Source organism: Theropithecus gelada, chromosome 13 (genome assembly GCF_003255815.1).
Source record: "Theropithecus gelada isolate Dixy chromosome 13, Tgel_1.0, whole genome shotgun sequence".
In the NCBI taxonomy this organism is placed as follows: domain Eukaryota; kingdom Metazoa; phylum Chordata; class Mammalia; order Primates; family Cercopithecidae; genus Theropithecus; species Theropithecus gelada.
Genome location: NC_037681.1, coordinates 72,362,995 through 72,371,041, shown reverse-complemented (window position 1 = coordinate 72,371,041; position 8,047 = coordinate 72,362,995). Strand labels below are relative to the sequence as shown.

Sequence of the window (8,047 nt, the reverse complement as noted above, 5' to 3'; positions counted from 1 at the left end):
TTTTTTTTGTGGTGAGAACATTTAAAATACACTCTCTTAGAAAATTTTAGATACACAATATATTGTTTTTAATAATCATCCCCATGATGTACAAAAGACCTCATGAATCTATTCCTTATGTTGAACTGAAGTTTTGTATCCTTTGACCAACATCTCCCCAATTCTTTAATTTCCCAGCCTCTAGTCACCATTTTTCTACTCTGCTTCTACAAGTTTGACTGTTTTAGATCTTCTATATGAGTTAGATTGTACAGTATTTCTCTTTCTGTGTCTTATGTTACTTAGCATAATGTCCTCAATATTTGTCTATGTTGTAAATGACATGAACAAATATAAAAAGCTTTTTAAAAGCTGAATAGTATTGTCTGTGTGTGTGTGTGTGTGTGTGTGTGTGTGTGTACTTCATATCTTATCCATTGATAGACATAGGTTGATTTCATGTCTTGGCCATCGTGAATAATGCTGCAATGAACATGGAAGTACAGATATCTTGTTGACATACTGACTTCATATCTTTAGATATAACCAGCAGTGGAGAATCCCGGATGATATTAATTTTCTGAGGAATCTCCATAATATTTTCCATAATGGCTTTACTGACTTACTTTCCCACTAACAGTATACAAGGGCTCCACATCCATGCCAGCATTTATTTTTAAAATCTTTTTGATAGCAGCCATTCTGACAGCTGTGTGGTGACATCTCATCATTGTTTCAACTTGCATTTCCCTGATGATTAATGATGGTGAATATTTTTTCATATACCTGTCAATCATTTCCATGTAGTCTTTTGAAAAATATTTCCTTTGCCCATTTAAAAAGTTGGCTATTTGTTTTCTTACTGTTGAATTGTTTGGATTTTTTATATATTTTTTATATTTTCCGCTTGCCTCTTTTTAATCTTTCTTTCTCACTTTTTCCTATACTCACTTTCATTCCAGCAAACCACTGACCAGCTTTCTGGCAATACAGATTACTTTGCAGTTACCAGAATATTACATAATGATATCACACAATATGTTCCATTTTATGTCTGGATTATTTCACTCAACATAACTCTATTCAGGTTCATCCACGTCATAGTTTGTATCAATATTTTATTCTTTTTTAAGTTTGTGCTGAGTAACTTTTAATTTCATGGATGTACCACAATTTCACTTGTTAATAAACATTTGAGTTATCTTCCAGGCAATTGTGAATAAAGCTTATGATTTACATATTCCATACCAAATAATTATTTCAGAGAAATGAAACTTAAGATTACAGTAATATGTTTGTAATAACTATTTGGTATGGTGTATTTGAATCATATGGCAGGTGTAGGGTTAACTTTTTAAGAAACTGTCAAGTTGTTTCCTAAATTTGTTGTTCCTTTTTACATACCTAGCAACAGTGTTTGAGTTTCCATCATTCTACACCCTTGTCAACCATAGGTATAATCAGTCTGCTTAATTTTGGCCATTGTAATAGATGTGTAGTCGTTATAGTGGTATCTCATTGTGGTTGTCATTTGCCTTGTTCTAATAACTAATGTGTGTTTATATCTTTTCACATGCTTGTTTGCCATCAGATAAGGACATCTTCTCTGGTAATGTGCTATTCAAGTTCTTGCCCTTGTCCTTTCGTTGGGTTGTTAGCTTACTATCACTGAATTTTAAGAGTTCCAGATGTATTCTAATTATTATTCCTTCACCATATGTATATAGTGGAAATGGTTTTTCTTGCTCTGTGGCTGGCCTTTCATTCTAACTTTGAGAATGAAAGTGAAGATAAATTTATCAGTTTGTTCTAATATGAATCATACTTATAGTGCTGTATCAAAAATTGTTGTTATCATAAGGTTACAGAGATTATTTTCCTTTGTGTCCTTCTAGATGTAATTTTAGGTTTTAAATTTAGGTCTATGATTTTTTAGTTACTTTTCATCAATGGTGTATAAGGTATTTTATTTTCATGCTTGTGGATAAATAATTGATTTCTGGCATTATTTGTTGAAAACACAATCTCCATTGAATTTTTTTTTTAACGTGAGTTATAAATTAGTTGTTCGTATATGTGTGGATCTGTTTGTGAACTGTCTGTTCTTTTCTGTTTATCTTTTTTTATTTGTATCTTTATGTCAGTACTACACACTGATTTAAGACCTTTCTTTTTATATATTATTGGGTATTTACTGCTCTACATACAGCTCTAAATAGTGATCTAGTGGTATTCCACAAAATTTGACATGTTGGATTTTTATATTTAGTTCAAAATACCTTAGATATTTAGTTTTAATTTCATCTTTGACCTATATTTAAAAGTTTATTTAAATTCCAAATATTTAGAGCTCTTCCAGATAATCTTTCTCTTCTTGATTTGTAATTATTATTTTATATCACTTGAATTCTTTTACATCTATCTAGTCTTGTTTTATGTCCAAGAAGATGTTCTATCTTGCTAAATATTATGAAGGCATTTGAAAATAATGGAAAAATAATCTGTATTCTACTGCTGTATTCTGTTGTTAGGTGCTATGGTTTTTAAGAATTAATAGATATGGTGTTTTTAGAGTATTAACCAAATTTTCTACAGTCTTACTGATTTTCTGTCTACAAGTTTTATCAGTTATTGAGAGGAGATTATTGAAATCTGACAATAATTTTCATTTTTTTTTTCTCCTTTTAGTTTCAAAAGTTTTTCTTCATATTATCAATATTATGCCATTAGGTACATAAATATTTAGAATTTTTATGCCCTTTTGATGAATGAGCCATTTTATGTTTATGAAATGACATTCTCTATCCCTGAAGTTTCTGACATTCATTAAAAAAACTATTCAGACTTTTTATTAGTTTAACATGGTATATATTTTATATCCTTTTACTACTTTAAATTTTTATTTTGAGGTAATTGCAATAATTGTGTTAAATTGTAGAAAATAATAGTGATTATTTATATCCTATAATTGATATCTCCTAATTGCAACACTGCGCCAGGATATAGTCAAGATACAGAACATTTCCATCAAAACTAGAATCCCTCATGTTACCCTTTATAACCATATCCTATTTCTTATAATTACACACCATTCTTAAATCCTGGCAACCATTAATCTGTTCTCCATCATTATAAATTTGTTATTTTATGAACGTTATGTCAACAAAATCATGCAGTACATAACCCTATGGAATTGATCTTTGTAACTCAATATAATTCACCAGGGATTTATCGAGGTTGCTGTATTACTACTTTGTTTCTTTTAATTGCTGAATAGTATTTCATGGTATGGATGTGTCACAATTTGTTTACAATTAACCAGTTGAAGAGCATCTGGGTTGTCTCCAGTTTTTGTCTGTTACTAATAAAGCTGTTATCAGCATTCATGTACAGATTTTCACTTCTCTGGGATAAATTACCAGGAGTGCAATTGTTGGGTTTTATGCCAATCATGTATGTGTTTAGTTTTTAAGAAACTGCTAAGTTGTTTTTCAGAATGATTTTATCATTTTATATTTCCGGATAGTGTTATCTCATTGTGTTTTTAATTTTCTAAATAATTAATGAAGTTGAACATCGTTTCACATACTTATGTGATATCTCTCTATCCTTCAGTGGTGATATTTCTGTTTACCAGTTCTGTATTTTACTAGCGTGTGATTTTGGACAAATTACTTAGCAGAATATTTCAATCCATATTTATAAGATAGAAATGCTATTAGTCCTCATAGTATTGGTATGAAGATTAAATAATTTGATATGTGTTTTGTGCTTAGGCCAAAACATTGGTTATCATACTGTATTATTATTGTTACCATTATTTAATTTAGTCATGCACCCTTTCTACCTCATAGGAATACTCCTTGATAGTGGGGATGTTTTATGTCTACTGTTTTAACCTAATGCCTTAATTAGAATGTGGTACATAGCAGGCCATTAATAAATATTACTAGAATGAAAGGTGAATCACACATTAGAAAGTAACAAGTATTTAAATTTTCACCAGTCAAAATTAATAAGCCTTTCAAAACTTAATCACCTTTTATATTTTAGTATTTTAGACTTTTGTATTTTAGACAAATTCCTCCTTATTAAGTGGACTGATCTACAAAATAGGCTTCTGCTATATTCATCTTATCTTTAAAACTTTAACTCCATTGTTATTTCTTTCCAGGGTTACTTTTAAACTTTGCTTTGTATTTCAAAGTACATAGGAAAACCTAAAAAGCAGTTCTCTCCAGGAGGCATGTATTAACGGTTTCCTTCTTTTAATACAATAAAGCAAGACAAGCTTAACTAAATCATTAATATCAATATGTCAACTGCCTAACTCTCAGTCTATTTCTAGGAAACAATTCTTACTCATTACACTTTTGTGAATTACTACCAAACCTTCTGTGGAGGAGCATTACTTCAAGTACACCAATGGTCAGTAATAAGTTGCAGGGCTTTATATAATAAATTTTTACCATTCAGTCTAAGTAGATACAATAAACATCAAACTGTTTTTTACTTCATGAAAATCTCTACTGATACATTCATGCAAATAAAATAAAATAACTTCCTCAAAATAGAAAGTGAATTGATTTTAATAAGAAACACTTTTCTGTAATAATCCCTGCAATTTATAATTGAATAAAATTAGATATGAATTTGGTATAAAAATTTCTCATAAAATAGTGTAAAGTTATACTTATAAAAAACAAATGATCCACTTAAGAACCTCCACCCTAGCTCCATCTTCCTTTCTAAGTATTTGAGATGTTACTTCTTGAGTTGTTCAGAAAGGGCATCAGGATAAAAAATAAAATCTGTGAATTAATTAATTCTATACATTTGTTTGCTGGACGCTAGTAAAGTATGATAAAAGGATTATGGCAAATGGAAAGTTGACAAATTGCACTCAAATATAACATTTCCCTCTTTCCCTATTATTCTTAATTTCTAAATTAAGTACTCTTCTGTCTTTTTATTTCATTTATTAATAAGTTACCTCAAAACTGCAGTTGGCCTTGGAGTGGAACAGGCTTTTGTAGCAGCATTGTCCTCTAGGTAAACCACACAATTCACTTTGCTCTCCTAATTAATTCAAGACAAAATATAAATACATAGTATTAAAGCAAAACAAGCAATAATCCCCCAGTCTACATATTTACATATTTTCTTATTCACACTCCCCCTTTCATTTTGTCACTAAAAACATGCTTATTTTAATAAGAAAAAGCTGGCAATGCAGTTTTCAAATAGGCACCCTTGCAAGGAAGATTTTAACCATATTTTATATGCATAGTCTATGTTCAAGTTATTTTTACTTTGGATGTGAACTATTAATGACAATTACATTGACGTTTTGTGGCAATTAGACTGTATTTCTTGTGTTAACAACTATTGAAGTAATCTTCCTCCCTATGCATTATTGGTAATGTGCAACCTAATGCATGCTTTACTATTTGATTTTTAAAAATTCTATAAATAGATTTCCATAAAATAGACCCTGGAAATGAATGCAGGCAGAAACACATTTCTAAATAAATTTATTGCTTCACTAAATTAAACATTAATAAGGCTGCTAAAGTAAAGCTAATATCAGGCTATGTTATATTGTATTAGCATTTCTAGATTTTTCTAAACAAAATAATTAATCTTAGAAATATCCTCAGTTGTCTAGTGTGTATAATTACCAACACAGTCATTTCCTGCACAATATTTGATTTTCATAAAATTTTATTTCCACTTACTAATGAGAAGTTGTAATAAAAATAAGGAAACAAAAGTAATACCTAACAGGCTAAATGAAACTAGTATTGTAGTCATTGTTTAGGAATATGATTCATATTTATTTATATTAATTTATATAAATAAGGATATATATTATATAATATATAATAAAGTGTATTATAAAATATAAAATATTATTTATATATTATATAAAATATATATGTTAATACAGAACACATATTTATGCATTATGTAAAATATATGATATTAAATATATATTTTATAATATAAAATAATTAATATATAATATAAAAATTATAAATATATACATTTTTATATGTCCTGATATATCTATTACCTCATAGTTCTGTATAAAATGATAAAATGAGCTTATGCATGAATCTGTTGCTATATCATTAAAAGTCTGAAGCAAAATATAAAATATTTGCACTGCACATTTAACATATGCTTTTAATATATCCATTCTGCACAAGTATGTTCAATGCACACTTACTTGTAATGCATGTGTCAGTTTCAGTGTAAATTATTGCTGAATTTGAAACATCAAATGTTGCAATTCTTTTGTAACTATTAAGGTAACAATGCAGTGATACTGGGAACAAACATTACAGAGTAAGCATGATAGATACTATGAATTTGACATATTTTTTCAAACTAAGCTGAATGTTACAATGTTGACTGCAATGTTTTGAAGTCTATTTGCTTTAAAATAATTAATCTATTTTTTTGCATGACTGCCTTCTGAATCCCCATGGCATGTGGTTTAGAATTTCCAAGATTTACAGTAAGTCTAATGTTGCTGAGGCACAAAGTTATCAAAAGTTACAGAAGTTTGGGAGTTATCCAAAAGTAGGACTAATGCAAACATAGTGATAAAATATGTAGAAAACATCATAAATAAGTTAGAGAAGTAATTAATTCCCTCCCAAATAAAATTCATGGTACAATTAAACAAACTGAACTATAACAGAACATGTTTTAAATTACATATAGAAAACATGTCGTTGGCTTATAATAGATTTGTGTTTCTGAAAGAATAGAAAAAAAAGTCAAGAAAAATATTCCCCAAATTCAAACATTATTTTTTAATCACACATTTTCTTCAGAACAATCTCACTCTTTGGGGGAAACATGAGAGAAAGCACTGGATTTAGAAGATGTGGAGTCTGATGTGATTCTAGATTTCACTCTCAAAACTAATGTGTTTTTCTGTCTCTATATTTAAAGGGGTACTTGAACTTGCTACCCTAGTTTAATGTTTCAAAATGATTAAGTATACAGTTTATTTTTATAATATAAAACTGAATGATTTTTATTCAAATACTTATCTTGGCAATTGAGTCATCATTTTTGTTTTGAGGTTCAGCAGTGTCTTAGTATAACAAACAACACTTGACTGGCATATTTAGTCATTTTTATAAAAAATCATTTCTGACAAGCACTTTAATACTTTCTAATAAAAAAATCAGGTATTTAGCTCTGTAATTCTTGCTAGTTTTCTGACATCCGGCCATCATTTCTTACGTTTCATAAAAGGTTCGTAGAAAGAATAAAAGAGAACATCTTTGCTGTAGCTTCCTATGTTTTTGTATCTCCAAATATCATTCTTCATAAAATAACCAGTCTATTTTAATCTTGACACACTTCCACTTTCTAGCAAATCATTCAGATCATTTCATGGGAAACCTCCTTTTGCTGATAAACTGAACTGCATTTCATAGTTATTTGCTGCTGAAAATATGAATGAGCTATGTGGTCTGGAGCAAATCATTACCTTTCCATAACTCAATTCCCTCTACTGTAAAATTAAAAATAATGCATACTTTATGACTCATAGGATCAAAAGCAACAACATTAGGCACACTGTAAACGTGCTGTAAGTGTTTGCTCTCAGTACCATTATTCCTACCCATCTACGGCATTTCAGGATTCTATTCTACTAATGCTCTATTTAAATGATTGTACTTAATAGGTATGTGGTACATTCTAAAATGCTAGAAACATATTGATATTTTTTATTTCCTTATGCTGTCCTAAATATTGCCTCAGACAATACAATAATAGTCTGTTAGTCTAGATATCAGTGCAGTAGCAGTCTTTATTTCCAAATTGAATTACTTTTGATTATTCCATATGGAGGCAGGACAGTTGTTGCTTCCATGGAGAATATGTACAGAAGAGCAGGAAAACTAGAAGAATCAGTAAGTGGAATTACAATTCCCAACTTGTTTTGTAACTTTTGTTAAACCATTTAACTCTTTCTGCATCACGATTTCTTCATCTGTAAAATAGGCCCAGTATCTTTACTTATGTCATAGGGTTGCTGTGA

General features: G+C 29.4%; 1 long non-coding RNA gene across 1 annotated transcript in view; it reads right to left on the bottom strand.

Moving 5' to 3' along the window:
• Positions 1-8,047, bottom strand: part of LOC112604988 — a 1,409,957-nt gene that overhangs the window by 675,202 nt on the left and 726,708 nt on the right. Inside the window, exon 7 of the long non-coding RNA XR_003115321.1 lies at positions 4,973-5,058. This is a non-coding gene — a long non-coding RNA (uncharacterized LOC112604988). The remainder of the gene's footprint in view (positions 1-4,972; positions 5,059-8,047) is intronic.